Source organism: Gavialis gangeticus, unplaced genomic scaffold (assembly GCF_001723915.1).
Source record: "Gavialis gangeticus isolate Ggan-Ray unplaced genomic scaffold, GavGan_comp1, whole genome shotgun sequence".
NCBI lineage: Eukaryota > Metazoa > Chordata > Crocodylia > Gavialidae > Gavialis > Gavialis gangeticus.
The window spans coordinates 7,089,732-7,105,056 of NW_017729022.1; the positions used below are offsets into that span (position 1 = coordinate 7,089,732).

At 40.7% G+C, this 15,325-nt stretch overlaps 1 protein-coding gene across 1 annotated transcript in view; it reads left to right on the top strand.

The window, feature by feature from the left end:
• Nucleotides 1–15,325, top strand: part of IMMP2L (inner mitochondrial membrane peptidase subunit 2) — a 1,062,180-nt gene that overhangs the window by 678,354 nt on the left and 368,501 nt on the right. The window lies entirely within an intron of this gene.

Here is a 15,325-nt window from a genome sequence, read left to right on the forward strand (position 1 = left end):
AGGGGGAGGGGAGAGAGACGGGATGTGGAGAATGCTTTCACATAAGCAAAGTGCCCTACCCAGGACTGTGATCATTCCCAGACCGGAGATTTTGTGCAGGGGTTTATAAATATAAACACATATTATATTTATGAGCACCCTTGCTTGCTGTGTCGTCCTTGTTTCTGCTGATTCATCCCAGCAGCATGTAGCGCACTTCAGCAATTTGCAGTAGGTTAATGTCTTTCCTTATCAACAGGACATTTACTTTTTAATATATATTTGTGATCATGCTCTAATTATACACGTTTAAAGACTAAAACCTTTGCACAGAAGAGCACAGTAGCAGCCTTCTGAGTGCAGCGGGAACTCCTTTATTCTACATTAAAAAAATCATGAATGTTAGCAGTGGTGTCGTTTCATGTTTTGAATATATAAAGAGTCCAGAGTATTATTATTAATATTATTCAGCTGGAGAGACAGACCTAGTCTAATGCTGAAACCTTTAAATCATACCGTGCATTAAGCAAAACAGATAGGTACCTTTCTTGTTCTCCTGCTCAGAGGACCCATTTATTAAACACACTGTCAGTTTGAGTTTTAAGGGATTGCATAGATTATGGGATTCAGTTCTGTGGCAATAAATCTTTTGTAGCACATGTACAAAAGTTATCTAGAAATGTTAAAGCAGAAGAGTATAGTTAATATCTCAAAACATTGTACCTGCTGTTTTAAAACAGTTCTGTATACATTTTATAATCTTGTGGACATAAATCAAGAATATCTATTCAGGAATGAATAGAAGGATGTTATTACAGAAGCCTAGATGAAGGGGTTGGAGGCCTGTAGACCACTTTTTAAAATTTGCAATGCAGCAAGCACCAAAGCTAGAAGCATTCATATCTTTTTCCTTGATTTTTACCCTCACTTACGTTTCCTCATATGCCCAGGAGTTTGAAACTTTAAGAAAAGAAAAGGACATCCTGTCTCATACCTGACTGTATAGTATTCTGCAGTTGAGAACTCTGCCCAATACTTCTCAAGAAAATACAAAGTCTTACTTCTGGATGGCCAAAGGCCATGATGCCATGAATATTTTGAGTTTCTCCAGCAAACATTTCATGTTGATATTTTGGTTAGGAAATCCCACTGTGCATACTGAGTGCCAACACATTTCAGAATCTCTATCAGTATTGCCTGGCATACATGATTTGCCTTTTTTTTTTATACTTGAGAGATTCAGTATCAGCAGCACTACAAGATCTCCAAAGAGATGCCAGTCCTACAATATAACTTCCTTTTTTTCTCATAGGTTCTCATGCTACTTGTTCTGAAACATGAGAGTACTCTCCTAAACGTTAAACAAAACCCCTTTGTTTTTCTATATAGGGCTGACATATGCATATTTTATCAGTTCCTTCTTTCAAAAAAGGTTGAAAACATTTCTAAATGACTTCAATTTTTTATCATGTCATTTTGTTAACAATAAAATAATGAACATAAGCATTTTACCATTACATAAAGCTATAGGGGCTGCCCTGTATATGTAGTATTGTTAAAAAAATAGGTGCGAAGGTGGTGGATATACAGTCTGAGGAGATATGGTTTTGGCACTTTTAATTTTATATTGCAACAATAAGTGATTTTTCATCTGCTCCTGTTCATTAGATATAGCTTAATTAGGTGTGATCATTCTCAGTTTATGGCCCCCATGTGCAATTAATAATTGGCTGCAGGACTTTCAGAAGTTGACATATATCAAGTCCCACAGGCATGCTTAATTGGGAGCCTGAGTGTTGATGAATGGACGTAGGATTTTCCAAGAGGGTAACTGGAGCAGTTTTGGGCATACTCTTTAGGTTTAATTGTCAGTCAATCTACTTGCATCATTGTACACATGGAAAATCATTTATGCTAAGTCTGTGTGCAAGGTTTCTGATAGTAATTATTTTCTTTGGTGTCTGTTGTGTAGTTTATTCCAAAGCATCCCCAAATACCTTATAACCTTATAAAATGGAAGACGTGATAGTAGCCTGACTGCAATCTATATCTATAGATATATGTTGTGCATTTCTGTTGTACCCTCTCCTTGTCACATACACACAAATAAATATATATTATTTATTTTATCAATCTTGTTTGTTCTGTTACTATGATTGGCTGCTATGTCTGATTTGGCTTTTCATAGATTCATAGATGATAGAGTCAGAAGGGACCCAATGGATCATCATGTCCGACCCTCTGCCCCTAGCAGGAAAGGTGACCAAGGTCAGACAACCCCAGCCAGGTGATTGTCAAGCCTCCTCTTGAAGACCTCCAAGTTAGGTGATAGCACCACCTTTTTTGGAAGCCCATTCCAGACTCTGGCCACCCTTACTGTAAAAAATTTCTTCCAAATGTCTAACCTAAATCTACTCTCCATTAGTTTGCACCCATTATTCCTAGTTACTCCCTGGGGCGCTCTAGTAAACAGCACATCCTCAATTCCCTGCTGTCCTCCCCTCATAAATTTCTAGGCAGCTACAAGATCACCCCTCAGCCATTTTTTATATAGGCTGAAGAGATCCAGATCTCTCAACCTGTCTTTGTAGGGTCTTTCACAGAGACCACTAATCATGCGAGTGGCCCTCCTATGAACCCTCTCCAGATCCGCCATGTCCCTCTTGAAGTGCGGCGCCCAAAACTGGACACAGTACTCCAACTGCGGCCTGACTAATGCTGCATAGAGGGGGAGCATCACCTCCCTCAATCTGTTGGTCATGCACCTGCTAATACACAACAAGGTGCGATTGGCTTTGTTGATGGTTATTTTGGCTCTTCCTTTTGTCTGTATTTTGTAAGTTGCCTAATTGTTATCATGTGAGAGGTAAGGCTGAAACACTGTCTCAAGTGCTCAGACACCTATAAATATCACAGTGAGGAGAGCACGAGACAACTTGGTATTTTTGCTCAGTCTTCAAATGTGTGTTTGGATCTGCTCAAGTGACCAGAGTTTCTTTGGACAACAGTCTGCTCTGCTCTCACTGATATCAATGAAAACTCACAAAACAAGGGAAGAAGATTATTATTAGTATCAACTGGAGCAAAAGGCCTGATGACCCTTCTGACACACAAGGTTGGCATCTGGCTAAGAATAGCATATCAAAGAGTACTTCGTATTGTATTTTTCATTGCTGTTCTTTGCTGCGTTATCGTATGCAGGTCATAGCCAGTATAATTAAAGGCACATCAGTGACAGTAGCCAGCCTGTGATTAATTCAGACTTCCTTCATTTGCAGAAATGGACACCTGCAACTTATTTTATACTGGTACTAAATGTTGCTTTTTAGCCTAAAACCAGAATTGGTAGAAAAAAATTAGGTTGATTTCTCTTTATAGAAAGAGCTTTTAGATTCTGGCATGCCCAAATAACTTCACTCACACCTGCATTTATTTATGTGTGTGTGTGTGCACCAAAGCTTTTGTAAAATGTGTTTTATATATATTATCCACTAAAATGAAATGTATAGATAACTTTTTTAGTTACTGCTTTAAAGATGATTTGAAAGGGCTATTTTGCTGCCTTAGGTTTTCTAATTTATTATTATAAGATCATGCTTTCAAATCTACCAGTGTTATCATTATCTCAGAGCATAAATCTCTTTTCCAATTTTTATGACTCCTTAAAACTATATGCATGTAATCTAAGTGAATATAATAAAATATTATATTATTTCAGAAATATTTTTATTTGAGAGGGGCCAACCTAATATATAGATCTTTATGATGATTTCAGATACCTGTCTGTTTTTTCCATAGAAATACAAGGTTGCCATTCCTTTTGTCTTTACCCTATGATAACTAGAAAATAATTTGTTGTCATTTTCCTGAAACAAACACAGCAAGCATCTACTGTGTACACCCACTATTTCTATAATAATCATTATAACAAAGCCAAAACTTCTATTGACCACCAAGAGATATTATAATACCTTTTTCTTTGGATTCATATTGACATGATGCCACTATTCTTAAAACAAGGCTTTTGGCTTTTTTTTTTTTTTTTTTTTTTTTTTTTTTTTTTTTTTTAAGGGATCTGAGCATATTATTTTTCTGTGAGACACTGCTGAATCCTAGAATCAGAGCTGAAAAAGTATGCTTGGTCATCTTTTTCATCCTCTATTCAATGTAGTAGTGGAGCCTGCTGTTTAAAATTATAGTTGGTACCCACTCACACAGTTATAAAATGTGCCTCGATCCCTGGTACATATAGTTTGCAAATATTTCAAAATACCCACCGTGTGTCTGTCTCTCGGGCCTGATGCTGTGTTCTGCTCTGTGCCACCTGTGAAGTACGCAGGACTATCACTTTCAGTTAGGTGAAAGTGCTAAGCACCCGATAGCCCTCATCTTATCCAATGGTACATATTTATCTTATTTAAAGTATTTTTTAATTCACTTCATCCATTACAATTTTATCTGCATTTTTGTCATCTTTGCATAGTGTATTATAAACATATATTTACATTTTATGCTCATATTTGGTAGTCACACTTGGAATAAAATTACATTGGGTAAAATATTTAAAAGTATCTAATTTCCTGAGGAGACTAACTTGCATTTTCAAAAGCAATACAGGCCCAGATCCTCAAATGTATTTAGGCACCTAAATGTTTATGATGATATAGGTTTTGGCAGTTTTAGGGCTAAATCCAAAAGGTGACTTAAAAGCTATGATACTGAGCATTGAAGTGCCCCGTGGTTTGTGTTTCCCTGGTTAGAACAACAAACATCCATTCCCTAGGCAGTTTCTGGGGAGAACTAGGCAACAGGCAGGCATCTTCAATCTAACCCTTTCTGCAGGGACGTACCTTCCCTCTGCGAATCAGCCAACATCTCAAACCTATTCTGAAGGCATACTGCTATTAGGGCTGTGCAAAACAGCACCATTCCATTTCAACGGAAGAGCATTTCATTTCAAATTTTGTTTTGATTTGAAACCGCCTGTACATTTCATTTAATCAAAACAGTGATGCTGTTTTGATGTTTCGCCCATAGGCTTCAATGGCTATAACTCAAAAAAGCCTCTCTCATCCAGCAGGCAGATAGGGGGCCCATAACCTCAGGAGGGCTGCAGGGGCTGTGCCAGTCCTCCCGGGGTTGCAGGCCCCCTATCTGGCTGCCAGATGAGGGAAAGAAGCTGGGTGCTGCCACCTGAGACTGGCGCCAGGACACCGCTGGTCCGAGGCAGCAGCACCCAGCTTCACTCATCCAGCAGGCAGATTGGGGGCTGCAACCCTGGGAGGGCTGTGGGGGCTGTGTGATGGGGCTCAGTTCCCTTCCTCAGCCTGATCGAGCTGGGGAAGGGAACTGAGCCCCCTTGCTCAGTTCCCCTCCCCAGCACTGCAAGCAATTGAGCTGGGGAAGGGAGCTCAGCCCAGCTGAGCTGAGTTCCCTCCCCAGCACTACAGGATTGATAAAATAAATAATATATATTTATTTGTGTGTATGTGACAAGGAGAGGGTACAACAGAAATGCACATACATATCTATATCTGATTGCAGTCAGGCTACTATCACCTCTTCCAGTTTATAAGGCAATTGGGGATGCTTTGGAATAAATTACACAACAAACACCAAAGAAAATAATTACTATTAGGGTTCCCTTCCCCAGCCCGATGGTCGCACTGGGGAGGGGAACTTAGTGCAGCTGGGCTGAGTTCCCTTCCCCAGCCCAATCGTAGTGCTGGGGAGGGGAACTCAGCCAGGCTGCTTCGAAGCTCAAAACATTTTGAAAATTTCAAAATGTTTTGAAAATTTCAAAATGTTTTGACTGCTCTCGCTTTGTTTCGAGGCTGTTTCGACACCCTTTGTTTTGATTTTGCTGTTTCAAGCTCAAAATACGTCGAAACGGTGTCAAAACGAAACAGCTGGTGAAATTTCACAGAGCCCTAACAGCTATGTTTTTTCTTTCAGAAACAGCAGAGGTCACTTTTCTTTTAAAATGTAGCTATAAGGTGAACATGTCCTCCTTTTACAGAGTTGTCTAGTATTTGGAATACCTTGTGTTTGGATGGTGAAGATCTGGGCTGGAATCTCCTTCAGTAAGAGAATTAAACTCATTTCCTATTTTCTTGGAGGAGTCTTCCAAGTAAGCGATTGTGAGACTGGGACAGTGTATAAACTTTCCCAGTTAAAGCTGTTCCATTGTGCTGAAAATAATCCTAGATCAACTGGGTAAGAAAGAGAAAATGAAAGTGAATGTGATTTTTCATCTTAGTGCTCTCATCCTGAAGGGTTATGCCCCTAATCAAAGGATTGTTTAAGCATTTTATCTAATAATAGTAAAATGCATAAACAGTCTTAGGAATGACCGGAATGCAGATCCTCCCTTTCTCAAGTGAGAGTCCCAACCAACAATAAACTGTGAGATAACTGGCTATTTTTGGATAAGGGTAATCTTATAATTAGGACACTCCCAGGAGGTGGGAATTACTGGTTTGAATCTCTTCAGACAGAGGTTTAATCACATTTGGGTTTCCTACATGGTAGGTGAATGAGAAGACTTGATGGTAACTTGCCAGATACAGGTCTATACTCTGGAACCATGCAAATAGAGAGGTGTACATTTTATGCATTTAGGATACTTTAAATAATGTATAAAATACACTTATAATGTATTTTGGATACACTGTATGCTTATTGCATATGTTATAGGTTAGGGCTTGACACACAACATATTTACATTGGCATAACTGACTTTTACACTACTGTAAACCCAGTCCCAGATATAGTAACTCTGGAAAAAATAGTAGTAAAAGCATGCTGGTGTAAGCTACACCAGTATATGTTATGTGTGTCCAATTTTTTTCTGGATAGCCATTTTCCTACTTTAAGCAGGCTATTATCAACTGTCCTGCTGCCAAGGGGCAAGATTTTGAAATAGCATCTGCAGTGGAAGCTGCTCCAGGATGGCGAGTCATTTGTCTCCTCTGGGCACCAGTGTAAACTACACCTGTGTTAACATGCCATATATCCAGGTCGATAAACTCATATTGCAGTATGGAAATTCTTGACAATCATTCAATTTATTTAGCTGTTTTTCTTAGATTTTCACTGTTTTGTGTGCAACTTTTTGTAATGGAAGTAAATCATATTCATTTTTTCATTATAGCCTAGAATATTTGGGAGGTTATAAAATAGTTTAATTCATATACCAAAACTGAAGCACCGGCATAATGTGGCAGTCAGTTTACACTTTACTTTAGCTGACTATGGCATAAGAAGTATGGTCTTCAGATTAGCTTGGTAGATCATGATGGCTTAGAATTTGGCTGATAAGTAATTCTCAATTCATTCTCCAAAGCAAAGGGTAACATGGTGATGTGTTTCAACCCTAAAGGAAAAGGTGGAGGTGAGGTGAAATGGCCACTTAAAACAGCAAATAATTAATTGAGTTGCTCTGTTAACAGGGAGGAGGTCAAGTACATATAACTATAGCAATTATATAGTCTGCTTTCTAAACAGCTGAGTCATTTAACTTGAAAGTGTTTAGATTGGAGGGCTGAGAACTAATTAAAATGAGATTTTAATTCACAAGCGTAGTTATGTTTGCAAGTTTATACTATATTACTTTCAGGTTTTCAGACTGACTAGTCACATTACTTTGCAGTCTACCAATTAATTTTATTGTAGTGAAGCATTTTAATAAGAACTTTCATTTTTCCTTTTGTATTTTCTTGTTAATGGGCTTGAGGCAGTTGGCTCAAAAAGATAACTCATCTTTTGTTGACCTTGTGTGAGTTTTGCCTTACACATTTTCAGAATGACATAGAAGATACAAAATCTTGATTGTCTGATCCAAAGTCTTTGGGGGAGGAGGGGGAATAAAAAGGCTTTGCTTGATTCTTTCAAGACAATTAATATTCATTTAGAGTCCATAGGAGACAGTTGCAAAAGTCCTTTTATGGAGATGACCACCATCAGAGACCAATCTAATGTAAGATCCAGAATTACCGTATGTGATTAGAAATATAGTTTTCCTGATATTATTAATTATATCACTGCAAATGTATTTTCCACTGGAGATACGACACTAATGAAACATCACTGAAGCTAACACTCAACTAGTTGGCAAAACTCCAGCATTGAAGTATAATGAAGCCAGGTTTCCAAGTTATGGATGAAAAAAGGGGGTGTTCAGAATATGGTTCATTGAATCAGCTTTCATTAAGATTGAAGGTCTGCTTCTTCATGCTTAGCCTATAGGGAATCCAAGACTAGTTGAAGAAAGTTTTCAGTTACTCTTGCTATCTGTTAATAGTGTTAATGTCATGCATGGTTACTCTGCAGAATTTTTATTTGGAAATTTGCATATATATGTCACACTCATGAAAGTGTAAGGGATGACTAACATGGGTTAAGACAGAAATTGAGCCAAATGCTGTTTTAGCTGTCCTATAAGAAAAAGGGACATCTGACACAAGAGGATTGGTTTAATATTGGTGCCACTTGGGCGTTGAGGAATATTCCTTATCTCTAGCATGCGTCTCCCTTTGGCAGTGCTGGGAAAAGAAGGAAGGTCAGGGGCCATTAAGTGGATCAACTATTGCCCATTTACTTAGGGCTGGAACCTCTGCTAGGTAAAGTAAAAGATGCCTGGATGTCACTTGAAGATTTAATAGTAGGAGTAGAATGGTAGCAAGGTGAACTCAATTCATGGGAGTTCCCTTCATGGGGTGCTTGCTCAGGAATTCTGTGACCTTATCTGTTCTCCAAGTGTCCCCCCCAAACCAGCCCAGATATAGACTGTAGAAATGGAGGGGGGGGGGAAGGATGAAATCCCCCCTGGTTCCTTCCCACTTTGAGACCCTGGCCTTTCAATGTCTCGATGGTCCTAATTCAAGGAGCTAACATCTCCTTCCATTTCTGAGAGTGGCACTTTACTTCTTTGGGGAAAAACAAGTGCACCCCAAAGTTCCAAGCAACAAACAGACAGCTCTATTTGTAAAGGCATTTACTGGGGCAAAACTACCCAGCCAGAAGTTCTTTTCCCCCTCCCAGGGTTTAAGAAGTTCCTGTCCCTAATGCACCTGACACAGCCCAGAGCACTCCAAGATTGTTCTGCTGTTCTCTTTCTGGTCTCTCCAGCTTCTGAGCCCCACAAAGCTCTGCTGATCTCTTGTGCTAGACCCCTTCAGTCTGCCCCCCTAGGAGCTGATATCCATCCTTATTCAAATTATCTTCTTCATTCTTATGCTCCTGTCATTCAGCTTCCCTCCAGCCTCCTGGGCATCCAGTGTCTCACCTTTGTTGATACGTCAACAAAACTATTCACTGAGAGACATTTCACAACCTCCTTAGACAATCTATTCTTGCACCCAACTACTCTTAGAGATTTTTTTGCTTGATCTCTTTTGCTGCAGTTTAAACTCACTGCCTCTTATCCTATCTCCAGTAGATACAAAGATATACTGGTATTACCTTTCTCTTGACAGAAACCTATTACAGGCTTGAAAATTATTATCATACTCCGCTCCCCCCCCCACACCTATTCTTCTCTAGACTAAATAAATCTAGTGCTTTCAATAATTCAGCATAGGTCATGTTTTCTAGAACTCTCATAATTAATTTTTCTCCTTTATAGACACTCTCCAACTGGTCCAAATAATTCTTGAAAAATAGTCCCCAACACTGGACATAGTACTTCATATGAGGTTTTACTAAAGCTGAGTGAAGTAGAGGATTATTTCACATATTACCACTCCTGTTTATGTTCATTCAAGTATAATTTTTACTGTCTTTACAATGTTATGACATTGATTCAGGTTCAGTTAGAGAGCTTTAGCCTCCAGATTCTTTTCTGCAAAACTGACTTTCCATATTGTACTCTTATGATTATTCAACCCTAACTGTAATATATTGCATCTATCCTTACTCAATTGCATCCTGTTCATTTTAAGTCATTTCTTCAATTTATCATGATCATTTGGAATTTTAATCCTCTTTTCCAAAGTGCTTGCAATTCTTCCTTGTCTGAAAATGTAATCAGTGTACTTCCTATTTATTAGCCAAGTCTTTAATGAAAGTATTGAATGGTACTAGACCCAGGACAGACCCTTAGGCTAGGGACAGACATTCAAAAAGCTTGCTCCTGAATTGATTCAATCTTTGCAGGTTAGTCTAACCTGGGTAGGCTAAATCAGTTTTGTAACAGGACAGGCATCCCAGAAATGCACGCACATGCCTGCAGGGGCTCAGGCTAGAAGCTGGGGGATTCTAGAGCAGCCCTTCCTTCCTTCTACATGGCCAGGCTGGGGTGGAGCTAAGATTAGCCCAGCAGTGAATTGATAATAGTATTTATCACCCAATTAAGAAAGCAACAGAGGGACATTACCAGCTACTTGTTGATTCTGCCTGTTGATCCTACCTGTTGATTAAGCAAGGACCATAGCCAGCACGTGGTCTGCTGGCTAATACACAGACACCTCCTCTGCAAGGCAGAGGGGAGGGGGGAATTCCTGCTTAGCAGGGAGTGGTGAGGGGAAGGGGAGAAACTGCTGCCAGAGAGCTGGGGGGAAAGGCCAGCTCTGCTGTGGAGCAGAGAGCCCCGCCCAGCCCAGAGAGCATGCCAGGATGCTGGTTTGTCTTAAACCAGCAAGGAGTCTGGGACAGACATTGAACCAAATCAGTTAAGTCTGATACTACATTCAATCAGGTTTATGTGCAGTGAACATCTGTTCTGTTACAGATTTAAACCACTTTCTGATTACTTAAACCGGTTTATGCGTAATGTCTGTCCATTGTCTTAGGGAGGGTCCAATCTGACAATAAATCATTAACGACGACTCTTTCAGTGCACCTTTCCAACCAAAGATGTACTGGCCATCCAGTTGTTTCATCAAGATCATATTTCCATAGCTTCCTTATGAGAATGTCAAGTCAAAAGCTTTTCTGGTTATGTGCGCTAGAATGCCAGGAGTTTCAATACAAATTTTCCTATGTAGCTTTGTCAGTTGACTTGACTTCTGAACTAAAACCCACTGCTGTTAGCTACTGTTACATAGAACTGAACAGAGATTGTCAGTCATAACAAGATGGGCGTTCTATTTTTTAAGCTTAATTTTCTATTTGTGAATGTACTGCTAATACAAAATGGAAGCTTTAGTCTGTCTATAGAACAGGTACACTTTGTGTGTTTTCTCTCAGTCTTGAAGTGGAGAAATTGCTTACTGAGTAAGGCTAAGAATTACCAGGATCCTTTAATCATTGGTTCTTCATTAGCTGAGGAAGTTAATAAGGACAGGAACTAGTAATAATTTGATGATTATGGTACAGATACATACTGTCTCTGAACAGGACTGGAGCTATTGTCTCATTTTTCTATGATGTGACCTAATGGGGACTTCAGGATTTACATTCTAGATACTTCAGGGGAGTATTTGGAACATAAACTCATTAGACTCTGTGATGGTCAGATATTATGTTAACAAGGGTTCAGATATGCACCTAAAATGGAGAGATTAAACTATTTACTGTATTTATCACTTTCATGTCTCCCATTATTTTTAAACTGTGCCCTACTGATAATTACTCTTTTTATATCCAAGCTTTTACTAAGATATAAGTTATATCTTATTCCGAAAATAAATGTTTTTCCTATAGTAATGGTCAGGAGAACAAAACATGAATTTAGGTTTCTTGATTTAAAAGTGCACATCTTAGATTGATTAAGCACACACTGACTGACAAATCAAAATGTAGTTATTCATAAGAAACCATCAGTGAGCGGGGCCTGTTTCTAATGAAGTTCCCCAGTGTATGATGCTAGTTAATATTTTTATTGACCATTTCCACAATGATATAAAATATTTACTGCTAAGTTTGCGGTGACAAAGATTGGTGGGGTAGTAATTAAGAAAATGGATAGTTTTCTGTTACACATGGTCTAAATCAGCTGTTTAAATGGTCATTATCTAACAAGATGCCTTGTTATAGGGTCAAATACAGGCTAGTGCATCTGGTAACAATTTTTTTGGCTTATGTAGAAAATGAGAGGCCATGTCTTAGGAAGCAATAATTTGGGAAAAAAATTAAAGGTGGTCTTTCTGGATAACTGCCTCAGTATGATTTCTCAGTTGGACAGCTGTGAATAAATGGCTAAACATAATTCTTAGTTGCTGGAAATTGGATAGGTGAAAATTGGGTAAATTCAGCTTTGAAATAAAACACAATCTCCTTGCAGCAAGGATAATTAAACATTGGAATAGTTTGGCCGGGGATATATTTGATGTGCTGCCCCCTGGAATCTTTAAGTAGGATTAGATAACTTTCCATGGGATAACTTCTGGGAACAGACACACGCACACGCACACACACACACATGCAAATCGCCCATCAAGAATGACAGCAGGGATGAAGTGCTGCCATGATGCTGGGGATGGATGGAGGGGGGGCGAGCCCAGCACCCCTGCATGCTGCCGCCACCACTTCCAAGAAGCAGGGCCAGGTGGGGAGAGGCCAGGGCCACTGGCCTCAGCCTCCACTCTGTCCCCTATGTCCCCACCATCATGGCAGTGCTCTGCTGTCCCACTCCAACCCTACCATCACCTCTGTCCCTCTTTGCTACCACCCGGCACCACTGCCACCTCCAACGATCAGGCCTGGGGGGGAGGGCGAGGCCAGTGGCCCTGGCCTCACCCCCCACTGCTCCATCCCCTCTGTCTTTCTTCTCCCCTGCTCCATGTCCAGCCCCATGCCACCCTGCCTCCTGCTCTGTCCTCTCTGTCCCCACCATCATTCTTGCCAAGCGATTTGCCCTGTGGGCAGCACTGGCTTGAGCCATGCCCCACAGGAAATTATGCCCACCAAGAGCATTATGGACAGACACACAGACAGATGGACTAAGCCCTTTATATATATGGAATAATATATATAACTAGCTAATTGCCCGTCAAGAATGAAGGGGGGTGAAGGGGGCTGGGATAGAGTGCCACCACCTAACACCCTATGCTGCCTCTGTTCTGTGTCTTGTAGGGAGCTGGGTGGGGGAGCTGAGGCCACTGCTGCTGGCCTTGGTTCCCCCACCCCCTGTCTGATTCTTGGCACAACTTGCAGGGAGTGGAGTGGGGGAGCTGAGGCCAGCAGCTTCTCTACCCTCTGTCCGGTCCTCAGTGTGGCTTCAGAATCATATGGGCGCTCCCCCACATTTGGAGCACTCTGGTTGGCTGTTTCCATCAGCCAATCAGAAAACAAATAAAGTGTTACGAACAGACCGACTTAGACTTTTATAATATTAGAATATATGGCCTGTGTGTACAATGTGTCAGACTACATCACTTCTTTCTGACCTCAGTCTATATTTTGAATTGAATATGTTATTGCTGTTTAAAATTCAGAAAGAAACTTGTTGCTGACATTTTAATATGAGCAAGTTCCATTTAATTACTAATGCATAACATTGCAAATCTACGCAGTATATTTTGGTGAAAAAGTATACCATATTTTCTCAAACTAAAATTATTCATCTTCCATGAAGGAGAAAATTATGAAGTTCAATGTTCATTTTAAAGTAGAAATGCTTTGTTTAAAAACTGCTTATAAAAACAGAAAATAAAAATGTGTGAAGAGGGGAAAACAATATTGCAAATTAAAGATGATTTATGCTCAAGAAATATTAATGTACATTATGGATCTTTGCATCTGTATTGATGTTAGCAGTAGTCCTGTGTTGGAGGAGGTATGCAGCTGTTTTGGCCCAGCAGGAACACTGGGAGAAACTGGAAGAGCACATACATCTGCACCCCTTCACTATGTTTAATTAGTCTAATACAGGGACGGGCAAAGTCCAACTCGTGGGCTGGATATGGTTGTCAGTGGACTCCATTGCCCAGCCTACCCTGCACATGGCTGAGGCTGGTCTCCATAGAGACTCAAGGATGGGGTTGCAATGGACACTAGTGCCAGCCATGTGGCAGAGCAGGGGACTGCTCCAGAGCAGCTGGGTTCTTGTTATGGGGGCAGCTTGTTCTGGAACCAGGGCAGAGCTGCTATCTGTAGCCTGCATGCTCTAGGCAGGGGCATGCATGAAGGGGATTGCTGCTCTGCCCTGGCTTCTTGTGGCAGGGACAGCCTGGTCTGGAGCAGGGGCAGAGATGCAATCCCAGCCCAGGGTGTGCAGTCTACAGATGGCAGCTCTGCCCTGGCTCTGGAGCAAGCTGCCTCCATTGCAAGATCCCAACAGCTCTGGAGCAGCCCCCTGCCCTGCTCTGCCACAGGGCTGGGGCTGGTCTCCATTGCAACCCCAGCCTTGAGCTTTTCCAGTACAGGTGCTGCTGGGGTCTCCATAGAGACTGGCCCCAGCCATGCGCAGGGGCAGCTGGGAAATGGAATCAGGCTGCCAGCCAAATTGGCCATTTTGCCCACCCCTTATCTAATACGAGTTCCTGTGAATGACTGTCCTACTCTGTTGGTCACCATAACATGGGATGATCCCTGCCATTTTGTCATAGCTAGTTCCCCAGATGGTTCCATATAGCTGGCAAATAGCAGTGACTAACTGTGAATGGTACTGTCCACTGCAAATACTCTCAAATGCTCAGGTAAGGCAGCTATTTGACAATTCTGAAATGTGCTGTTATGTCACAGCCTTGCTAAAGCTCTCCCTTTTGGACCCTTACCAAACTGCTACATTTGGATCCCAGCTTAATGGACATGTGTATTTTTTGAGCTTTCTGAGGCTGTGCACAGTCCAGGCCCTGCCTCTGGCTTTAGCTTTCTGGGCACAATTTTAAAATTGGCTAATATGTAATAATATGTGTAGTTGTATTAAATATCTGCATAGTCACATCCAGCAATAACTAATCAGATGTGAAACGAAGCCATTTATTTTCCAGGTAGGATATGCTATCATACCTTTAGGTGACTTTATTTCTAATATATGTAGTACTGCATAATTCATTTGGTTATAATTAATTTTATTTAATGCATATCGATGCCCTAAGATGGCAGTTACTCTCAAGGCTGTTCTCTTGAAATATACGTGACACAGACAAAAAGCTCTTGTACAAAAAGCCATCTACTTACATCACAGCTTATCCATAAACTGGAGGAAGGCACTTCCTGAATGGCAGGTTCACTGACAAAGGCGTGAGTGCAACTCTTTGTACCCCAAAGATCCTGGAACAATTTTAGATTTCATAGACATAGATTTCATAGACATTAGGGCTGGAAGGGACCTCGGAAAATCATTGAGTCCAGCCCCCCGCCCAAAGGGCAGGAAGTCAGCTGGGATCATAGGATCCCAGCAAGATAAGCATCCAATTTGCTCTTGAAGGTGTTCAATGTAGGTGCTTGAACCACCTCCGAT